Consider the following 22086-nt stretch of genomic DNA (forward strand, 5'->3'; position numbering starts at 1 on the left):
CCAAGTCTTGACATGAAAGCAAGCAGGCCTCTGTCACTGTGGCATTTGGACCCCAACTGGAAAGCAGCATCTTAAAGTGTTTATTCTGTTGTGTTTAAAAATATACTTCTCTGTCTGTAAGCAGCGCAACAAAAAAAAAAGCAACTAAATTCAGAACGAAAATATGAAGAAATCTCTGGTCCCATCTTTTGATAAACATTGTGCAACGACCACAATATTCAGATAGAAGGGCGTACATTTTTATGCAGCTCTGACATTGCCAGGAGCAGATTATCAGTTTCAGCCTGCAGTTAATAAATGTTTACTCCCACAGCTACCTTGACAAGAGGCCAAACTGAAATTTCGGTGATCGTCTATTGTTCTAAAACCTCAGGCTAACCCTCAAAGCTGAAGTGTTTATGCCTTTTAATCCAACAAGAGGTGATTTATGTTTTGTAAAAGGTTTCGCTTGGAAGTGATCTGAAAGGGTTCAGTTTTCAGATAAATAACAGGGACACTGACAGAGGGCTTCGCAGCAGTATCGCTGTTTTTAATGCAGCAATTTTCTTCTGTATGGAGACTTCATAAACTGCTGTGACGAGGCACCAAAAAACTAAATGCCAGTAAGTAAAGAGGAAACACGGCTGACTCAAAGGGAACTTGATAAGAGTTTTTGACAAGAAGCTGTTCAATTTTTTGGTGGGTGTGTGATGTGATAAGGGGGAAGAAAAGTTACCAGCCAGTTTATCGTACAATTGGAATGAATAAGGATTTAGCTGGAAAAGCAGACTTAAATATCTGTGGGGTAAACGCAGGGAGAAAAGCACAATCATCAAAAATCTACTGTATGGAGATGGGAACTGAAATTGCCAAGATAGGCAAACAGCCACACTCCACAAAACACCAGACTCGAGTATGCAGCTTCTGTAATCTCTCTGCAACAGTAAATACTATGAAGGGAAAGGAGAACATAGAATACAGGAAGCAAGAGCCATCTCTGCTGTGTGCAGGCAGATTTGAATATTACACTCACACAGGATAGATTTTAAAAACGCAGTTTCTTGTCAATTTACAGTCGTATCGAACCCCGTCTGCGGGTGCAGTCAGAGCGCTGCGATCAAGTTCAGTGACTTATTAGCACAACTGCACACAGGCACAGCTACAGATGCAAAGTCAAAACCACAAGTACAGATTCCCATTTGCATTTTGGGAACATAGCCAAAGGTGATACCCAGATATTGAGTTATAGTTAGCGGACAGGTGCAGCTTCTAGATGTCAATGAACAGATAGAAGGCTTTAAAAAAATATCTGATTTTCTATCTTGGTAACGATAAATAAACGCTTATCTAAAATAATTTTTTTTTTCAAACAAGTATGTGTTGTTAATTACTGATCTATTCACTGCAGAGTCCCTTCTTTCCTCATTTGGATGTGCTCTTTGGGGCCACTAGTGATGAGGCTGTTCAATAAAGTTTAGTGAAAGCCTGTTAATTTTAATGAGATGCGGACAAAAAAATGTGGAGACACTGCAGTGTGTAAAGCATCACGCTCTTCAGCTGATGTTGTGGATTTCTGTGTGCTGAAGTGCCATTGTGGGTTACATAAATCCCTCCGCTGTGTTAGGGATATATGCATTTCAAACAGAGCAGGCACAAGCAAATCAAGAGCCTATTAGATCAATCAAATAGCCTGTAGAACAAAAAAAAAAAAAGGGGTAAACAAAGCAATCACATGTAATCAGATGTCCTATTTTGTAAAAGCATACCCAAACATGTTGAATATGCTGTCATTGTAAGCAGAAAATGTTCATGTCGCAGGCTGGAAGCGCCAAATGTTGAGAATGGTGCTTCAAAATAAAACTTGGATATGCAACAGCTTAGATCATTAATAGGAAGCGAGAAGAAGGGCTAACTATAAACACACATTATGCTATTACTTTATTTTTAAGCAAAAAGATTTGATTAAAAATGATGCTTGTGTATCTGAGGTAGTATCCGCTTCCTCAACTGCACTCACCACTACATTTTAAATGGCTGAGTTGTCTGCAGTGTTCTCTATTATAGATAAAAGCCAGCAGCCACTATGTGCTATTTCTATAAAATACTCAAATCTGGTTCCATACACCAGAACTCGGATCTTCTATAACAGTACTAAAAAAAAAAAACAGTCCATAGGACATTTAATCATAAGCTGGATGGTCAAATGGAGGACAAATATATAGTGTTACTGAGCCTCAGTTTGAATACTTCGGTTAGTGTAACTGGAGCATTTAACCATTATTGCTGTTGTGATGGCATGCCACACATGGTAAGCTCCACACCACCAGTTGATTCACTTTAGTTAATTTACAGTCACTACTTTAATATATTCTGGTTATTGTTCAATATTGTTTCTTTATTAAATGTATTTATTTTTCCATCACACCTTCCAACGTTTATATGGCGTGCACACATATTAACACTAGTGATGTGACGTTCTGTATCGAGGCTTCGGAGCGTGTGTCGAGTAATGGAGGGGGCGTTTCCGCGATGCGCGTATCGAGGCTTGCTTCATTTATGGGAGGAGCTGAAAATGATGACGTCCGAAGCCTCGCTGCCCGGCTGTACCACGTGACTGGTTCATGAAGTGGTTCGAACTTTGCCGCGAGATATGACAGCGATATAAACCCCTCAGATTTCATTCAAAAATGTGGGTGTTTGATGGAGAGTTGCGGTTAGTGAGAGTTAGAGACAGTTTGGAGGTTTATGAGAGTGAGGAGAGAAAGTCAGGAGAGAATGGAGCCAGCTAAGAAGAGGAGGATGTCCTCCCCTGTGTGGGAACATTTTGATTTTATTCCTCCCAACAAGGTATGGAAATTTCTACAGAAGATGTATTTTCACAATACTGATGGTGCAATACAATTTATGTTAAGCTGTCTGTACTTTTGTACAAGGTGAAGTGTTTGCTATGTGCCAGGGAGCTGGGATATAACAACAACATCTCATCCATGCTTAGGCACTACAGAGCTTTGCATGAGAATAAGGGGAACACCGATTGTGGAGCAAGACCAGGTGAGCCATCAAATGCCATGATAATATAGCATGCAGTAATGTTACTAAATGATATAACAATATTATACAACTGTTATAAGTTACGTGTGTGATATTTATATTTGTGCTTTGTCTTTATTGTCTTTCCTCAGGAGAACAATCTCAAATAGATGAAGACCTGGTCAGCATGGTGATTGAGGACTCCCAGCCATTTAGCATTGTGGAGGACAAAGGATTCAAAAGATTTGTTAAATCATTAAATCCTAGCTATGTTCTCCCCACTAAAATGTCATAAAAGCAGTGAAAATTTAGTTTTTACAGAATAAAATGTGAACAGGCAGGACTGAGGCTCAAAGCCTCAGTGTGTAGCTGTCCATACCTCAACGTTACAAAAGCACAACCACTGTCCACACCCCAACCACACCTCACCTCACAGTAAATGATCATTTCCATTTTAAGCATTTCCAAATAATCATTTTCCATACTGCCACTATAAATATACACAGTATACTGCCATCAATACAATATAGATGTTTTACACACTCCTTTTGTTGTTGATATTTACAGGCTGTGTGCAAAATGCCACACTCTTCAAATTCATGCCAACTAATATTTTTACGTCCAGTAGGTGTCCTCCTAGAGCAAATGAAGCTTCAAGAAGCTTTGCGCTGGGGTGAACCAATTGGATGAAAAGCTTCAGTGCTTCATGAAGCTTCATCTGCCCATCACTAATTAACACTGCAAGTTCAAAGTTTTGTTTTGTTATATTACATCTTTCTTTGTTTGAGTTACCTGGGGTTTGGCTTCTCCTCCTGTCTGGCAAAAGGTGTAGCAAAGGGCTGGGAGAGCTGAAGTACCACTGACAGCCTAATTGGATGGAACCACATGCTTCATTGCCTGGGGGGTGTTTCATGTTTGTTTAATTGTTTTGTATTAGTTGGTTATATGGCAGCCATTTAGTTTTTCCCCTTGTGTGTCATTTGGTTTCAACAGGTCAGTTTATCATATGTTTGTTTGAGATTTTGTTAATTGTTATCTTGAGTTTAGTCTATTTAGTTGACCTCTTTTATTGGCCTGCCTGTTTAAGTTTTGGCTTTGTTAAATCTATTTTCATATTTTTGGGTCAATAAAACCCCTTTTTTGAATTAAACACCTGTGTCCTTTATGCTTTACTGCTTGGTCCCTGACAGCTGTGCTAGCTGTTGTATTCTGTGGCTATTTACAGCTTTTCGTCTGACCTCAAATCTAACTTCTGAAAGCTTCACACCCACAACACAACCCCAGCCCTCACCCTAACCCTACTCCTATTGGATAATTGGTCATGTGGCCAAGACATGACTAGACTTATTCTGAAGCAGCCATTTTGACAGGAAATAGTAGCCAAACACAGTTACTGTTAATCATATTGACGCAGCTTCTGTTCTATTTAGAGACAGAGCCAAAATTTTCAGTAACACGTGTTTCGAAACTGGTCCGCTAAGGGTGAGAAGTGTACTTTCCAAACTCAACTTTTTGACCGTCAGAAACATCTAAACCAACCAGTTCCTGAAAGTCTATTTAAAACAGCAATCTGAAGGCTGTATGTTCCCTGCGATGGGCCAAACCGGAAAAGAAAAATTGTGACTCATTGCTTTTATTCATGCTAACAAGGTTTTACTTGCGTGTTTGCCTGTCAAAGACCACATGGTCTGTTTGAACAGTGAAACAGACACATGTGAAGTGCACTGCAGCCACCACGAGGTCACTTTCACAAAAAACTGACAAAAACTTTTTGATTGCTTTGCAACAACTTAGAGACCTTCTCACTTATTTTCAATGTTTTTCCTCCATTTCATTTCTCATTCAGGCACCTTAATCACTCGTCAGTTGAAAAGGAGTAGTTAGCTCATGTGCAACAGGAGAAAACACGGATTATTCTTCAGTACATTTCATTTATCAGTAAGGAATACCATGACATCCACAATGGGTATGAATACAAACTAAGATAACTCCCCCCAAAAATGCAATATCATGCAAGATTTTATCCATGCTGTGCAAACAAGTACTGCAACATGGTTTAAAATACTAAAATATAATTTCATTTTATCATCACTGGCCTTACTACAGGATAAACATCTAGTGCAATTCCTCAAATATAATGACAGTATTCCATATTGTTCTTTTAAATTAAGAGTGGAAAATTACTAACATAGGTGGGAATTTTAGAATATCATTCATATCAAGCGTATTAAGCTCCAAAATCCTCATACATGATGTTTTCAAGCCTGCCTATAACTCGAGGGAAGCTGACACTTGTTCTTACTTAGTTCAACAGTTGATGATTTTACTCCGTTTTACAGTAATCAATATCACTAAGATGAATTTCACAAAAAAAAACAAAATTACACAACACTGGATACTCAGCTGTGACGGCCAAACAGGATGCAGTCTGCATTTCTCTGGGAAACTGTAGCTGTTTGTGTGTGCGTTCAAGGTTATGCAAATCCACTACTGACATTGTGCACACAATATGAAACACACTGACCTGGACTCGTAGATTTATTTGTATTATAGCCACTAATGTTCAAAACACAATTCAGGGAAAGGTGGTCTCATCAGTGAAGAATGAGGAAATGAAAAACTAACTCACCACCCAAGTAGAAACTGAAAGCATGTTCCTTTTAACCACTTTTCTGGCCATACCGGTAAACAAAGCCTTTTTACTGGTAAGCGTGTGCTTCGGCACACAGACAACTCTGTCCCTCGGGCTAGTGTTTGTCCTCCTGCTGCCTCGCAGAATAACCCGACTGTGTGGAGGAGTTATGGACCAGCAGGCAGTTTCAGCCCACCACAACGCTCCGTGAAACAGCAGACGTGTAATATGCGAGTGCATGTGGGGTTCACCAGTGTGTGTAGTAAGTGCGTGGACACAGGAAATCACACACTGAGAGGCAGCTTTAGAGGCTGCTGGTCTGGCTGCAGGTCGACTCAGTGGCTAGCAGCAGCAAAAAGAAGCTAAATGACTTCATAACTGCATGGTGGACAGTTGGAGAACACGCCTCCAGCAGTTATACAGCATTTAACCAGCAAAAAAAAAAAAGTCGCTCTTCTATATAACACACGCACTGAATCTGAATTAGAAAAACCTAATACTGCAACTGCTATAGAAGAATCTGTCTTAATCTTAAGACTTGCTTTAAAACGGAAATGTTGGATTTTTTTTATTTTTTATTTTTAGTAAAAGGAAACAAAAGGTGGTTTCCAAAAGATTTTCTGAGGTTTGTCTGTTACTCATTTTATATCCTAAGAGCAAAAAGATAAAACATTTAAGTCAACATTTTAACCATGCTCCCTATGATATTTTTGTTTTAGGTTTTCAAGATGCTACTGAGACCAGCTATGATGTATGGTTTTGAGAAAAAAGACAGAAGGCTGAGCTGGAGTTGCAGAGTTGAGCATGCTCAGATTTTCATTGGGAGGGACCAGAAAGGTCAGAGGGACAACTCATGTTGAGATGTTTGGAGACGCCGTTAGAGAGACCAGACTGAGATGGTTTGGACATAAGTAGTGGATTTATTGGAGAAAGAATGCTGAAGATGGAGCTGTCAAGCAGGAGGAAAAGAGGAAGACAACAGAAGGTTCAAATGTGGTAAAAGGAGGACAAGCAGAGGGTTAGTGTAAAAGAGAGGGATGCTAAGTCAAGTCAAGTCAAGTCAAGTCAACTTTATTTGTCAATTCTGCCACATGTACTAAGGATAGACTGTGGTGCTGTTACAGCCCCTGTAGCGGTAGCAGCTAGTAATAGCAGCTAGTAATAGCAGCTAATAGTAGAAGCTGCTAGAAGAAGATTTTACAGAAGAAATGAGCAACATGCAAGGAGTTTGAGTACCAACTTTTACCAAGAAAAACAAAGAAATTTTAAAGCTTTATAAATAATCAGACTCCTCAGGCTGTATCATCATTGGGCCACCTAGATATTACACCTAGAGGAGCTGCTAAACCATGAAACCCTGCCATGAAGCTCCCAGCATGTAGATTTTGTGCTGATGTTAATGTGAGAGGAGGTTTGGAGCTGTGCTGTTGTTGAATGAGCAGAGTGCTGAGACACTTTGCACCCCAGCCCTCAGCAACCTCCCTCTCCAACTTCATAAGATAAGATAAGATAAGATAACTCTTTATTGTCATTGCACAGTCATACATAGTACAGTAGTACAATGAAATTGGAAAAACTGTCCTACGTCGGCACTACATATAACACAACACGACACGATATGACACATCACAACGTAACAAACAACACAACACAGTATATTAACTTAGTATAAAAAAGAAGAATAAGTGTATGTGTATTGCACACTGTTATTATTGCACATTAATTATTATTGCACCTTGTTATAAATATAAATATTATTGTTATCGTTTTAAACATTGTTACCTCATGTGGTCTGATACTTAATGTGGGTGATTTGTTGTGGTTCCTGAATGCTTTCATTTTGCAATAATATAACTTACCTAGGAGAGAAGAAATTTAATGAGCTGATTTGTTGCAGCAGTATTATGCTATTACAGTACAGTGAACTCTGCTTTTTGGAACGGCCCAGGCAAACCGAATGGCTACAGGTACTAGAGTTTATACACCTGCACTAACAGCTGAATTCAAAGATTCAGAGGTATGGCCCAATACATTTGTCCATATAGTGTAGCTGCCCAAAAGCAGACAATTATGGATCTGCATCTTCAAATGTTCCAACAAAAGATGCCTGAAGCATTTTAAATACAAAGTCCTGTGAAAAAAAAGGGAAAAGAAGAAGAAAGACGTTTAAAGGGAAAGGGCTGAGAATGTGTTAAGCACTAGTTGGATCAATCATGTTTTGGGTTTGTTATGTAGCAAGTGGCACGGGGAAACATTTTATTGGTGAGTGGAAAGATTTACTCAATTAAATAAAAGCAAGCTGCACACTATAACAGCAAATGGGCCAACTCAAGAGGCTTGTGTTGAAGGTTTGCCATCGCCCTCACAGCCCTGAACCTAATCATCATCATCATAGAAAAACCTTTGAATACACTTCAAAAGAGCAGTCCGTGCACGAAGGCCAAAAATGTCACAAAACTACAAGCAATTTGCAGGAAGAATGGATGAAAGTCCTTAAAATAGACAAACAACAACAACAAGAAAAACTTCGAATGAAAAAACTTGTTACTTTATACTGAACAAACCTTTGCTTTGAAGCCTTTTTTCTTTTATCCCGTAAAGGTCATCGTTTGGCAAATTCAAATTCGCAAAAAGAATTCAATGTCATTCTATGTGATAAAAACTAAAAGACAACACCTTTTCACATTTTTCAAAACAGACTTCACAACTATTTGTGTGGAGACAGGAACATCTGGAAACATTGAAAAGTAAAAAACTGTTTCTGCTGGGTTAGATACCTTTCTTTTTTTTTTTAAAGGAAAGAAAATCATACATTTTTGTGGCAGTGAGACATCGTCCACACATAGAGAACGGCTTATTTATCAGAAAACCTTTTAAAACATGTCCTCATGCAGTCAAAGCTCATCTTCCTAGTTTTCCATTTCAGTAAAAAAAAAAAAAAAAAAAAAAAAAAGAACAAATGAAAATGTCAGGACAGTTTGACAAAACAACCTGCACCATCCACCCATCATCCTTCTGTAATTGGGGTAATCAGGGCTGCAAAATAACCCAACCTTGGCTTCTTAGTTTGACCCATGTGACACTATCAACAAAACCATAACAGCTCCTCTGGGGTGGTTAACAAAGCTACGAAAAGCACATTCCTGGGAATATCAGCAGCTGAGCTCTGACAAAACAACATCTTAAGAACACATTATGCTTTTCAAGAAAAAAGAAGCTTATTGCTGCAAGAAACGGTTAAACGATGTCACAGATCATGCCCGTATCAACATCTGCATTCGTTCAGCTGAATTCTATTTGTTTAATAAACTCTTCTGTTGCTTGAACACCTAATTTGAACATAATACATCTCACAATATCTAGCAAAGCTCATTTATACAAGCTATAGCAGGCTGAATTCATTATTTAAATCACTATTAATAACTGCAACACAGTCAGGATTGAATTATCGTGATCAAATAAATGTGGGGTGCTCTTAAGCAGGGAGGGGATTTGGGCTGGAATTATTTCTGCTGCTGTAACCGGAGAACGTCTCTAACATGGATGTATTGTAATGAGATGTAAGTCTGAATATGCTTAATGAAAAATGCAATGCAAACACCACCAGCAACGGCAAACAGTTGAAAAGTCATTAGTGAGAAAACCTCATTGATATTCATGATGAAATGACGGCTCTGGCTCATTCCACCTCGATATTAAAAGCAGCTGAGGATATATCCGTGCTGTTTACAGTCAGGTTAATTGTACAGGAAAACCCAAAATTCCGCACATCATTTCCCAGACATTACATCACAGTCGGAGTTCTTAAATACAGGGAGTGCAGAATTATTAGGCAAATGAGTATTTTGTCCACATCCTCTTCATGCATGTTGTCTTACTCCAAGCTGTATAGGCTCGAAAGCCAACTACCAATTAAGCATATTAGGTGATGTGCATCCCTGTAATGAGAAGGGGTGTGGTCTAATGACATCAACACCCTATATCAGGTGTGCATAATTATTAGGCAACGTCCTTTCCTTTGGCAAAATGGGTCAAAAGAAGGACTTGACAGGCTCAGAAAAGTCAAAAATAGTGAGATATCTTGCAGAGGGATGCAGCAGTCTCAAAATTGCAAAGCTTCTGAAGCGTGATCATCGAACAATCAAGCGTTTCATTCAAAATAGTCAACAGGGTCGCAAGAAGCGTGTGGAAAAACCAAGGCGCAAAATAACTGCCCATGAACTGAGAAAAGTCAAGCGTGCAGCTGCCAAGATGCCACTTGCCACCAGTTTGGCCATATTTCAGAGCTGCAACATCACTGGAGTGCCCAAAAGCACAAGGTGTGCAATACTCAGAGACATGGCCAAGGTAAGAAAGGCTGAAAGACGACCACCACTGAACAAGACACACAAGCTGAAACGTCAAGACTGGGCCAAGAAATATCTCAAGACTGGTTTTTCTAAGGTTTTATGGACTGATGAAATGAGAGTGAGTCTTGATGGGCCAGATGGATGGGCCCGTGGCTGGATTGGTAAAGGGCAGAGAGCTCCAGTCCAACTCAGACGCCAGCAAGGTGGAGGTGGAGTACTGGTTTGGGCTGGTATCATCAAAGATGAGCTTGTGGGGCCTTTTCGGGTTGAGGATGGAGTCAAGCTCAACTCCCAGTCCTACTGCCAGTTTCTGGAAGACACCTTCTTCAAGCAGTGGTACAGGAAGAAGTCTGCATCCTTCAAGAAAAACATGATTTTCATGCAGGACAATGCTCCATCACACGCGTCCAAGTACTCCACAGCGTGGCTGGCAAGAAAGGGTATAAAAGAAGAAAAACTAATGACATGGCCTCCTTGTTCACCTGATCTGAACCCCATTGAGAACCTGTGGTCCATCATCAAATGTGAGATTTACAAGGAGGGAAAACAGTACACCTCTCTGAACAGTGTCTGGGAGGCTGTGGTTGCTGCTGCACACAATGTTGATGGTGAGCAGATCAAAACACTGACAGAATCCATGGATGGCAGGCTTTTGAGTGTCCTTGCAAAGAAAGGTGGCTATATTGGTCGCTGATTTGTTTTTGTTTTGTTTTTGAATGTCAGAAATGCATATTTGTGAATGTGGAGATGTTATATTGGTTTCACTGGTAAAAATAAATAATTGAAATGGGTATATATTTGTTTTTTGTTAAGTTGCCCAATAATTATGCACAGTAATAGTCACCTGCACACACAGATATCCCCCTAAAATAGCTAAAACTAAAAACAAACTAAAAACTACTTCCAAAAACATTCAGCTTTGATATTAATGAGTTTTTTGGGTTCATTGAGAACATGGTTGTTGTTCAATAATTACCAATTACCTTGTTTCCCCCAAAGTAAGTCCAGAAACAAACAAATATAGAAACTGTGATGAGATGCCTACAGGTCATACCGCTACTGCATAATGCCAGTAAGTCTGACAGAAAGAGCAACATTTTTCTTAAAAGGTCACACATAATTTAGCATATCATGTTTTTCCTTTTTTTTTCTTAAATGCCAGTTCTTTCTGTATATTTTATGGTTTGAAAACATAACTGCCAGCTAGAAAGTTTTGTTAAGTAACATGAACATTTGGGATAAACCAGTTCATGTAAAATTACAGACAGCCATATGCAATATTTCCCAGTGTTGGCCTATCACAGGTAGACTATATCGTACACTGTGGATGGGCAAACTGTGGTTTGGCTTAAGCGGTGTCATCATGTTGTTGTGTGCTAGATTTTAAAATGCACTGCCGGAAAGTTAAAGGAGAACCTTATTTTGTACCACATTTATAGAGTTGCAATTTTGGGTGCTTGTGTTTTCAATAATTTGATTAGCGCATATGTGAAAGTAATCCCTGTGACCCAAAAGCTCTAACCACTCAGTTTCAGCCGATTCTTTTCCAGTCTTAGCTCTGTAGGAGAGTGACCATCCTTAATATGGTCACCTCAGGCACACGGCTTTAACTGCGAGTGCACCTGCTGTTTGCAAAGGAGAGCCAATAAAAAGGAATTTGGCCTAAAGGAAGAGGACCTATAAGGGCTCATTTCAGACAGGTGAATAAACTAAGGGGCTACACCAAAGCCCAACATAAAATAAATGTGGATTATTCTGAACTGTAAAATCATGCAAAGCTACTTTAATACAGTCCAAGAATTAAACTATGACGTTAGAAAAGAGAATTCCAGGCCCACTTTATCCAGCCTATTTAGACACCAAGAGACGATTAGAACTTTTGGTGTTACTAAAATAGTTTTTATTTGAATTTATTTATTTATTATTCATGTCAAGGACAAACAACTCAAACTTATTTTGACCCCTGCACCCCTAATGTGGACATCAAATCTGTCAGGCTATCATCACCACATGAGTGGGCTAGAAGACAAACACTTCTGAAATCAGCATGTGCATGACCAAAGCTGAAGTTTTGACAAAAATTAATCTGGAAAGCACGGTCGCTATGATGAATCACCCATCAAACAAGTTTCTGCAAGTGGACTTTTTACTACAGCAAAACTAATTGAAATGGACGGCTGAGTGGCTTTCAGGAATCTAATTAAATACAATATGGAGGAAAGATTTACTGCTCACTAAATTAAAAGGGTTTCACAATACAATGTTAGCACTTAAAGACAGCTGGTACTAACTAATGAAACTGTGGTAAACAAACCAATTGACAAATCGAATGTTATTTTACTTTAAATGATTCTGTTAAAGTAAAGAGCTGCGACACATCTAAGTGGGCTGTATTAAATTATGCCATTAAACTCATTTTACCATGTAAAAATGTTGGGCTGCATGTGGCCCACGATGTAAAATGAGTTTAACATCACCTGATGTCATTATAAAAGCTGCTTATAGGTCAGACCCTTTATTGCTCGTCTCATCATTTCCTGGTTTTTGTGTGGACAAACACTGGCGTTTGCTTTTTTTTAACCTTTGAATCTGAACACAGTGTAGACAGAGAGTAGGGAAAAGGGTTTGCTTGTGACCCAGATGTGAAAAAATGCTCCAACGACAAGTTTGATGTGACAGTTTTGCAATTTTTAACTGAAACGAAAAAACACTGACAGAGCAGGTTGAAGAGATTTAATGAGTCAAGGCTACAAGCAGTTAGCAAATCAAGACAACCTCGCTTTGCGGCGTCATTTTAAAAGCAAAGTCAATTAAATATGACAGCTGACATAACTGCATCATAAATTATTTTGTTATAGCCCAACCAAAGCTTTATTTTATTATCTCAGGTGTAACAGCGTTCATGTAATTTTTTTTTTTAATTTAGGAACACTTCTAATTAAATTCCTGTCATGGTACAGTGTGACAGGATATTATACCATAGAAACCGTGAAGGGTGGCAAGTTTTATCATTGTGAATAACTAAAATGTATGGATAAAAACAACGGCAGGTGTACTGCTCCCACCATCATTTGTCTGGGAGCCTGCTGTCCTTGCTGGCTTTCAGAAGCACTTTAAGAATTGAAAAATTCTTTAACATAGTCTAACGAGGCTGTTATCTGGTTTATGGGCAGGAGATGCAAATTAGAGGCACAAATTAGAGAAATAAAAACAGCCTTAGGCCTAAACTTCCTTGTGTGTGTGTGTGTGTTTACACTAAATGAAGTTGGCTCCAAAGTGGCCGTCACCACGTCAAAGAAGCCATCATAACAGCTGTGTTGTGTTATAGCAGACATAAAAAAACAACTTACAATCTTATCTACAGCAACATGTTCTGCAAGCTTTTGTGTTTAAAAATCTGCTGTCATCAAACAAACATTGTGATGGTGACTTTATCATTACAGCTCAGGACATATAGGTTATTGAGCTGATATAGCTCTTTTATTTGGTGGGGGACTCGTGATTATTTGGTTATCTCTGAGAGCACGGTTATCATTTCAGCATAAATTAATAAGATGTTAAATGTGTGTCTGTTAGGCTGACAGGATAGCAGGTATCATGTTTACACTGTGGCAGATTAGTCAATCTACAATGGGGGGAGAAAACAATCAGTCTCCTTCCCCTTTCCTTATTCTTGGTTGGCTGCCACCAGCAGACAGACACCTTGGGAGTCTGTGAAAGCCCTAATGACATCATCAACCATAGCCCACTAACTGCAGCAGTGCCATCCCACGGTCCGTTCAGCTGAGCCAGCACCTCTCCTCGGCTGATGTATAGCAGCTGTCGAACACTACCCCGTTTCATCAGAGGCATTACAACTTCATTGCGCCTGGTCAACACACACAAAGTCAGAGTGAAGAAGGCCACTTAAAATCTGACCAATATATCATTACAAATGCCGATGTTGCTGTATTACCTATGCCGCCATAAGCATTACCCCAGTGTGGTCTGATTCACATAGGTGCATGACATCATCCCAAGAAAGGAAGTCATTAGACTAAATCAATGCTTTTATTCCCTGCAGACGAAGTCCGACCTCAGGGAAACAATAACCCAATCCTGGCCAGCATAATGTGATACCTTTATTATGTTATTATGTTACAATTCAGCCATACAAGACGACTAGCGAGGGACATATACCTATAATTGTATATCCAGAATCAGATAACAGAAGCAGCATGAACCAGCCATACAAATTACACTGGAAACCTCGCAGTACAGTTCCAGCTGCCATATGGCCATAATACTGTTAGGATAATTTTAATTTGTTCACAGTCTACGGCCAATTAAGAAAAGTAAAACTTGCTAAACTGAAAGTCTCTCAAAGGGAGGTTAATCACGGACACAATCACAGCTTCCTAGCAAGCACCAGAGTCCAGGAAAAACCCACATCCTGAATAACACACGCACATTCTCCTGCAAAACCGGAAGACAAATATGTACCAAGACTTTTTTTTTGTTGGCTGGATCCATTTCCTGTCTCTTAGCACATTTCAATCAATATTATTTTACAGATTAAGCACGCAGAGAGTGAGGAGACTGGGAGCAGCTAACATAGAGATGCAAAGCATGTATGCAGATGCCATTTTACAACAAGACATAAAAACAGGAATTCAGCACATTAAAAAAAAACGTAAAAGAGAAATTATTTGGATATTTGGGGTTTAAAATTACTAATAAAGCAGTGTGGTTCTCCATTAGCACAAAGTTAATGTAGGGCAACAAAACAGGAAGTGCGCCGACTGCTTTCTTGTTAGTATAAAAATAGCATTTTTTTTTGAATAAATTCAGAATAGTAATCGATTACTTTATAGACCAATTACTGAAAATATGACAGGTCAATTGATTATGTGAATTTTTTGTAGTTTATGGAAGACAGAAAAAGCAATAAATAACAACCAAAAACAATTTTTTTTCTATATCTGTTCTTAGGCTAAATTATGCGCAAACACGCTCTATGTTTTTAGTAAGAAGAGACATCTGCTCCTGTTCCCGTAAAGTAATTTGTCAAAACAAAGATGTGAACTAGCGGATGAATCAAAAGTAAAACCTTTTTTTTTTCCCTTTCTTTTTTTTCAGCTGAAACTCTTCTGCGAGTCAAAATGTTTTTGCCTGTTGTTAAATTGAATTTGATTGAAACTGCTGCACAACGCCACAATGGAGCCTGTCAAACGGATCCTCTGTTCCATATTGTAAAATACCGTGGGAGGCACATTTCTCCATCGCAACCAATTGTATCAAACAATGACGGCAGTGAACTGGCAGAAAGCTACTATCGAAGCCTTCAGATACTTTTGATTGCAATTCTTTCCGCCCTCCAATTACTTTCCTCAGAGCCCATCTCTGAAGACGTAAAGTACAAGCTAATTTGCAAGCACACAATGGCACAGTCCATTAAGACTGCAGGCTCCTTCCCTCGCAGTTTAGCAGCTTAACAGACAGTGTTCCAGTACCTATACTCGTGCTATTTAGTATGCCATCTCCCAAGACATGCAAAACGCAATATCAGGAAGTCCTTCCATTATTAATTAACTCACGCCAGCACGGCTCTGTGGTCATTCTGACCCACGGGCCCCTGCACAGAAGATGCATCGCGCAAGTGTTCCCTTCAGCTCAACAGATGGCCGCCCATCCTGAGCCTGTTCTGCGGAAGGTTTCTTCCTGTTAACATTCTCATAGGAAGTCTGTGGTCTTCCCTTTACAACATATTAAAGGCATAAGCTCTTCATGCTCCAAAGTGAAGCGCTCTATGATTAAGATTTGTTGGAAATTGGCACTACACAAATAAAAATGAACTGAATTAGTAAAGGCAGCTGCACTAACTACTTTAAGTTGAAAAATAAAAAAGTTAAATTATGGGATTTGGAAGGCAGCGACAGCCTCAGATGCCCTCTTCCTCCTCCTGTTCGGAATCATAATTACGGCCTTACTTTCTCATTTCCATCAGCACTCGGTTCTAGCGGGACGACAGAGTCTGCTGACAGCTTCGTGCAGCGCCAGCTCTCGAATAGATCAAATTTCATGACTGCAGAATGATTGTTCAGTCGTCATTGTGGAGGACACACAGTCAGCCGGTCGCGAAAGAAGTCAAGAAATGGAAAGTAGACGGAGAGGGGAAGGCCGTCTTTCTGCGTAATGTGGCCATAATGTAGACTTCATGTGGAAAATAATATGCTGGAACAAGTGTAGACAACACACTGGGTATCAAACGTCTGGACAAGAAAAAGATAAGAGAAAGTAGGCATAAAATGATATGATTTCCTTGTTGTAAGGCATACGTACTCAGTAGGAAAACTCATGGGAGGAAAAAAAAAAATCACCTTTTTAGCTACAGAAAATTCCCATATTCCCAATTTCCTTTTTCTAATTTCAGATTTTTCTGTTGAGCATAAATTAAAAACTAAATTAAACTCAGACTGCTTGCCTACAAAGATCACCATCTGTCGCTTCTCTTCAAACACTCCCTGTCAAAAATCACAAGAAAAAACACAATACAATGTGAAGAATAGGATTACAGACAAAATTAGCATTTAGTTATCAGAACGTTTATGTATGCATACTACACATACCAGCAGCACGACGAGGCTCGTCATCACAACAAGCTCTCAGCAAAGAAATAACCCAAGCCTACAATAATGTATGACACAGACACCCAGCCGGTTCTTCCCCTTTCTCCAGCATTAACCTAACAATAACCCCAAACCACAGAAAAATCCAACACCGCAGCACAGATGGCATCAAAAGAACCGGTCTTTGACATGAAGCTGAGATGTGTTACCTCAAATTGAACATGAGTGAAGGGCTTGCCCTCCCATTTGGCAAAGCACACACCACGAGGATGAAGGGAGAACAGAAGGCTTTAAAGTACACTAGAGTGCTTTACTGCATGTTTAAAAGCTCTGAACAAACTGTAACACACAAGCAGGAACTGTACAGCAGAGCAGCACTCGTCATGACGGGGGTGATGATGGAAACAACTGGAGAAAGCTGATCCTGCAGCCAATGAGAGGACAGAGTGTAATGTGAGAGCCACTGTGGCAATAAAGTGATCAGTGGGTTTGATGTCAACATTAAAGCCTTACCATTTAAGAAATAAATAAATAAAGTTCAATTCATATTTTCCACGTTACTGCGCAGATGTATTGTTGTTGACGTCAAGCTGAAGGCAAGAAACCAGAATCACTGGTGACACTGATCTGAAAAGCGCGCAGCGATGCAGGGCGCTGCTTCTGGCTTTATTATGGTTCATAAGGCGACACCCGGCTGGGCAGTGCGCCTCGTAGGACCTACAGAGAATACGAGATGCTCTCCGAGCCACAGCGAGCTGCTAAGATCACACCACGCCGATTTTTGAACATTAACATCCAAATCAGCATTGATCCGGTAAAGTCAGGACAGGACTCCGCTGCTTTCTGAGTAATCCAGAAGGCACAGCACTGACAGCAAAACCCTAAGATGGGTTTTTAGCGGTATCGAACACCGATAAATTCTTTCTTCATCATCCGGAGTCTCATCGCATTCCAGCAGCAAATTGTGGAATTGTGGGAGCGCGTTGAGGGATCCGGGAAAACTAACAAAAGGCTTGCTCGGGCAACATTACGTCTTCCTACATCGAGTCACACACACACATCTACATGGACACACACACGCTGAATGCACAAAACAACGAGACAATAATTAATAACAGGCATCTGAGCTGACACAAACACTCTGCCGCTGTTTTCCCTTTCTCTCTCTCTCACCCTCTTTTTGCTGCAGAGCGCACTCGCTCACATTAAACTGGATTTTCATACCTTAATCACAGCAGGCTACGAGTGACCGTCGTGAGGAACAGAGTGTCGGCTTCAACAGCAGTCAATATAAAAAAAAAAAAACAAAAGAAAAGAAAAGGGAAAAAAAAGAAAAAGCAGCAAATTCTCACGCTATCATCCCAGCACAGTTCAGAGGCACGTCCGAGCGACCCCCTCCAGCCGCCTCAGGTCGGATTTAATAAAGCGAGAGGCGCAGCGGACACGCTGGAGCCTCCTCAGCGTGGACGTACACATAACTGCATCGCAGCGAACGTTGCTCGTTGAACGTCGTAAAGACACACGCGAAGAAAACACTCACCGAATGTCGACGCGTTGTTTATTTCATTGCCCCCGCTGAGCAGCTGTTTGTAGTGGTGCGTCACCGACTTCCGCGTTAAGATGGAGTGGAAACAAAATGCAAGAAATAATTAATTTAAAGGACAGGCGGCGCACGCGGGCGAACTGACTGAGGGCTGTGCACTGCCGAGGAGAGGAGGATGGCGATGATGATGATGATGTGGTGATGAAGGTGACCATGATAGCTTTTGATGATCGTGATGGCAGTGAGGTGGAAAATGACCCCACCGTAGTGATTATAGTGATAGTGAATAACAATAAGTGATAATTAAAAGGTGCCATAATCAGTATTTTATGCGACAAATGGTTCCCTGTGTAATTTTAAGGGTGTTACTCACAGTGAGAAGCCCACAAATATTCAAATTATGGCCTTTAACATTTTGCTTTAGTGTCGAGCAGCAGTTTTAAAGAAAATCTGCAGCAGCCCATAAAATGACAGAAAGTAGCAGGTGAAAAGTATACCTCTGCATTTCTATGCATTTTCACTATAAAAGCTACCCTGCCAGTGCCAAAAGGGCGATACCAGCACTGCTGTGTCTAAAGTTTGAACCACTGAATTGAGTGGCTTTGGGAGGGGCTTCCGAGAAATTTATCAGTGAGTGACAGATGCTCTGTAAAAAACGGTTGTCAAAGGGCACAAAAGGCAGAAGTGGCTCAAGAATGGTGCTTGGAACATCACAGGGTCATGAAAAAGTCTAACAAAGGCTCAACAGCCAAGGAGCCAAAATAATAATAATTTCCTTCTGGAGTCTGTGGTTCATCAGCTGATGCACACATGACCACAACAGCTGTTCTCTCAAGTGGCCAAAAACTAAATTTAAGTTGCATTATCATAGAAGTTGAAGCACCATCAGCTTATATCGTTCCTGTTTGCCTCGTACAAAACAATGAGGTTAAAAAAATACATCCATTTTATTGGAGTCATCATGAAGATCTGTAATATATTCTTGACTCGTGCAACCAACTCTGGGAAATTACATATCGTGACTAAGAAAGGGGCAGTCAAGGACACATATTTGTACCAATTTACCAGGCAACATGCCACATGTTAATTACAGATGTGCTGCTAGGTGGATTTTGTTCGCTTTAGACAGAGTTAGGCTCCCTGTTTCCCCCCATCTGTAGCTACACCAAACTACACACATCTTACTTAACACTCTATCAGAAAGAAACGATTAGACATTTCTTATTTTAAATGACATCACATAAAGTGATGACTACAACTTTTTTAATTAAAAATGCTCTAGTTTGTCACAGTTCTAATATACTCAAGTAAAGAAGTTTTCAGATTATAAATGTCTGGTTGTGTATCATGACACTTCCAGCTCAAGTAAATCCCTGCTTGTGCTGTAACTCCACGCCAAGAGAGCCCCTCACTCCCAGTGCAGTATGTTGGGAGAGACTCAGTTGTTAAAGAAGGGAACGTATCCTCTGTTGACTCAAAGCCTGAGCTCTATCTCTGTGAAGCCTTTCATTGTATTCAGCCTTATTACTGATGCGCAGTCTGCCGCTCTGTCCTTGGGGTGGGACAACAGCGCTTCTGTGCTCTGTCTGGACAAAGTGGGCACCTCAGAAACGAGTCTGCCAAACCATCATGCGTGTGTCTCTGCGTCAGAGAGATACAGGCCGTCTTGCAGTGTGGTAGGGAGGATTGGGCCATGGCTTTTGTATTAAGTGGGCAGAGAAGCAGGCGAGTGAAGCACAGCTGTCCTGTTGATACAAAAAAGAAAGAAACACATTTACAGGATGAAAACAGAGCTCTTTAACAAAAGGGCGAACAGAGCCAGAGAGAGAATTGTATACCCAGCCCTAACAGTCTTTTTTGGAAGCAGCTAGAATTTCTTTCGAAAGAGATTAGAACAGGGTGTGTGTGTGCTTAAGTGGAAGGAACGGGTGGTGTAAGAGCAGGGGGTTAACATAACAAGTCTCACTGAGTTAAAGATAAGCAGAAAGTAAGCAGAAAGAAAAAGAGAGGGGAAGAAAAAGGGCAGAGGAGGACAGAGAAAAGGTGGAGTTGGTACCCGAGTAGAACAATGTAGGATTAATTCTTCCCAGGAGGTCAGTGGTTCTGTCAGTAGGTGGGACCAAAACTGGGAGTTGGTGTAAAAGACAGACGTGTGGTTTCAGTGTTAAGATTTCCTTGGCGGGTGTCTTTCGAGCTCTCTTACCCGCACATGAAACCCGTCAGACTAGCAGAGCTTGATCGCCCCAGTGTGCGAGTACATGACTCAGCAGTGTTGAGCCATGTGCATATTCTGAACACTTGGTGGAAAATGATCATGCTCGTTTGTGTTAAAACAAGCCTTTGTACTCTACGCACTTTTCCGTTTGTTGGTTTCAACATGTGATCGGTGTTCCTCATTGTGCCGGCACAAGCTAAGATCAGTTCTTTATTCTTTTCAAATTTTTGTAGCCAACAGAACCCAAAGCATGGCTGAATACAGCATTTAAGAGTTCTAATGACAAAAAGCGCACACACATTTTCAGGAACATTGTGCACTTTGATTGTCTTAATGGACTGTTTTTAAATGGACAATTAGTAACCTAAGATAGAATGATTTCTTCTTCTAAAAGCATGTTTGGAAAAAGAGAAAAAAAACATTGTTTTCCACTCGGTGGAAAATATAGACTTGCAGCACTTGGCAGAGTTGCAAACAGCAAGCTGAGCAATCCCAAAACAGAACAGTAGAAAATAAGCATTTGCTGGATGTGTTTATGTGATACACTGCAAAGAAGCAGCTGAAGGAAACCGAATCAAATACTCAGACAAAACCTCTATATATCCCGAAAGGTGCTCTATCATGTGGGAATGAAAAGAATCCCCTATTGGAAAAACTACTGCACTGACTTAGTGTTGCACTTTCATAATCCACAAAAAAAAAAATCGAAATCTTTCATGCTCAGCAATACAGTTTGTGTTGCAGGCTCTCCTAAAAAATGTATTGTCTCCAAAACTAAGCCAAAATAATGTGCCTTAAATCCAAGTAAGTTCTGTAAAGTTCATTTCGTAAGCTTGTACCTTTAGGTCAGTGGCTGTTTAAAAGTGTGTTGGCTGCTTTCTAAAAGTTTCTGGGAAACTTCCTTACCTTTGCAGCGCTCCCAATGGAACACCAGAACCAGCTGAGGCCAGTTTGTTTTCTCTTTATCTGCATGCTACAGCACAACAGGCTATGAAAGTCAACCACTATTTCAGGTCAGGACACTACCAGCAATTTTACAGAGTAGGGTTTATATATAGTCATCAACTGATAAAACTTTGTGTATACCAAAATAATGAAAAGGAAAAAACCACAACATGTTTGCAATTGACACGCTGATGCTATTATGTGTACACACACACACACACACACACACACCATACTCACTGTACTTGTAGGTTCATAAGACTGTGATGAGCTTTGCACATATTTGGTCATAAATCAGAGAATTGGAGAAGCGATGAAAGGCATTGATGAGACGGCACACGCAGTAGCCAGACTTTAGCCTACGGCAGCCATCACCACCACTTGAATCCACCTGACTACTCAGCCAGTAGCTTGCAAATTTCTGTTTAATGTTCTAAAAACTACATTTTCATGTATTAGTTTCACCACTTTCACCAATCTACTGCCTCCTGTTGCTGCACTGATGAGTCTGAAATGAAATCAGCCTGATGCATTATTAGGTTATAAACTTCATCCTTTTTACTTTTTTAAAGTACCTGCCCATCTCCAGGTTTAGGTGCATTTATCTGCCAAGAGAGAATCAGCAGTATATGCTGCACAGCCCAATTATAGCAGATCAAAGCCAGGCAACACGAAGGAGGAAAGTGGGGATGAAAACAGCGAGACGTGATTCAGGACAGGGTTTGTTTGCTTCACAGGAACAGCACCCAAAGTGGGAGTAAAGTGAATAATAAATAGAGCCCCCC

At 40.3% G+C, this 22086-nt stretch overlaps 1 protein-coding gene across 3 annotated transcripts in view; it reads right to left on the reverse strand.

Annotated features, from left to right (window-relative positions):
- The window catches only part of marchf8 (membrane-associated ring finger (C3HC4) 8), a 94167-nt gene extending 75960 nt beyond the window's left edge, over positions 1 to 18207 (reverse strand). For 2 of the 3 annotated variants that reach the window (XM_085369891.1, XM_085369893.1), the window contains exon 1: positions 18139 to 18207. The gene's annotated coding sequence lies outside the window, so the exon portion shown is untranslated. Of the gene's footprint in view, positions 1 to 17822; positions 17872 to 18138 lie in introns of those variants that run through there. The other variant, XM_085369892.1, reaches the window with a different exon arrangement.
- Between the last annotated feature and the right edge of the window lie 3879 nt (positions 18208 to 22086).

This window comes from Diplotaxodon limnothrissa, linkage group LG13 (genome assembly GCF_057381915.1).
Source record: "Diplotaxodon limnothrissa isolate DT_005_m linkage group LG13, D_limnothrissa_male_GT1.1, whole genome shotgun sequence".
Taxonomy (NCBI): domain Eukaryota; kingdom Metazoa; phylum Chordata; class Actinopteri; order Cichliformes; family Cichlidae; genus Diplotaxodon; species Diplotaxodon limnothrissa.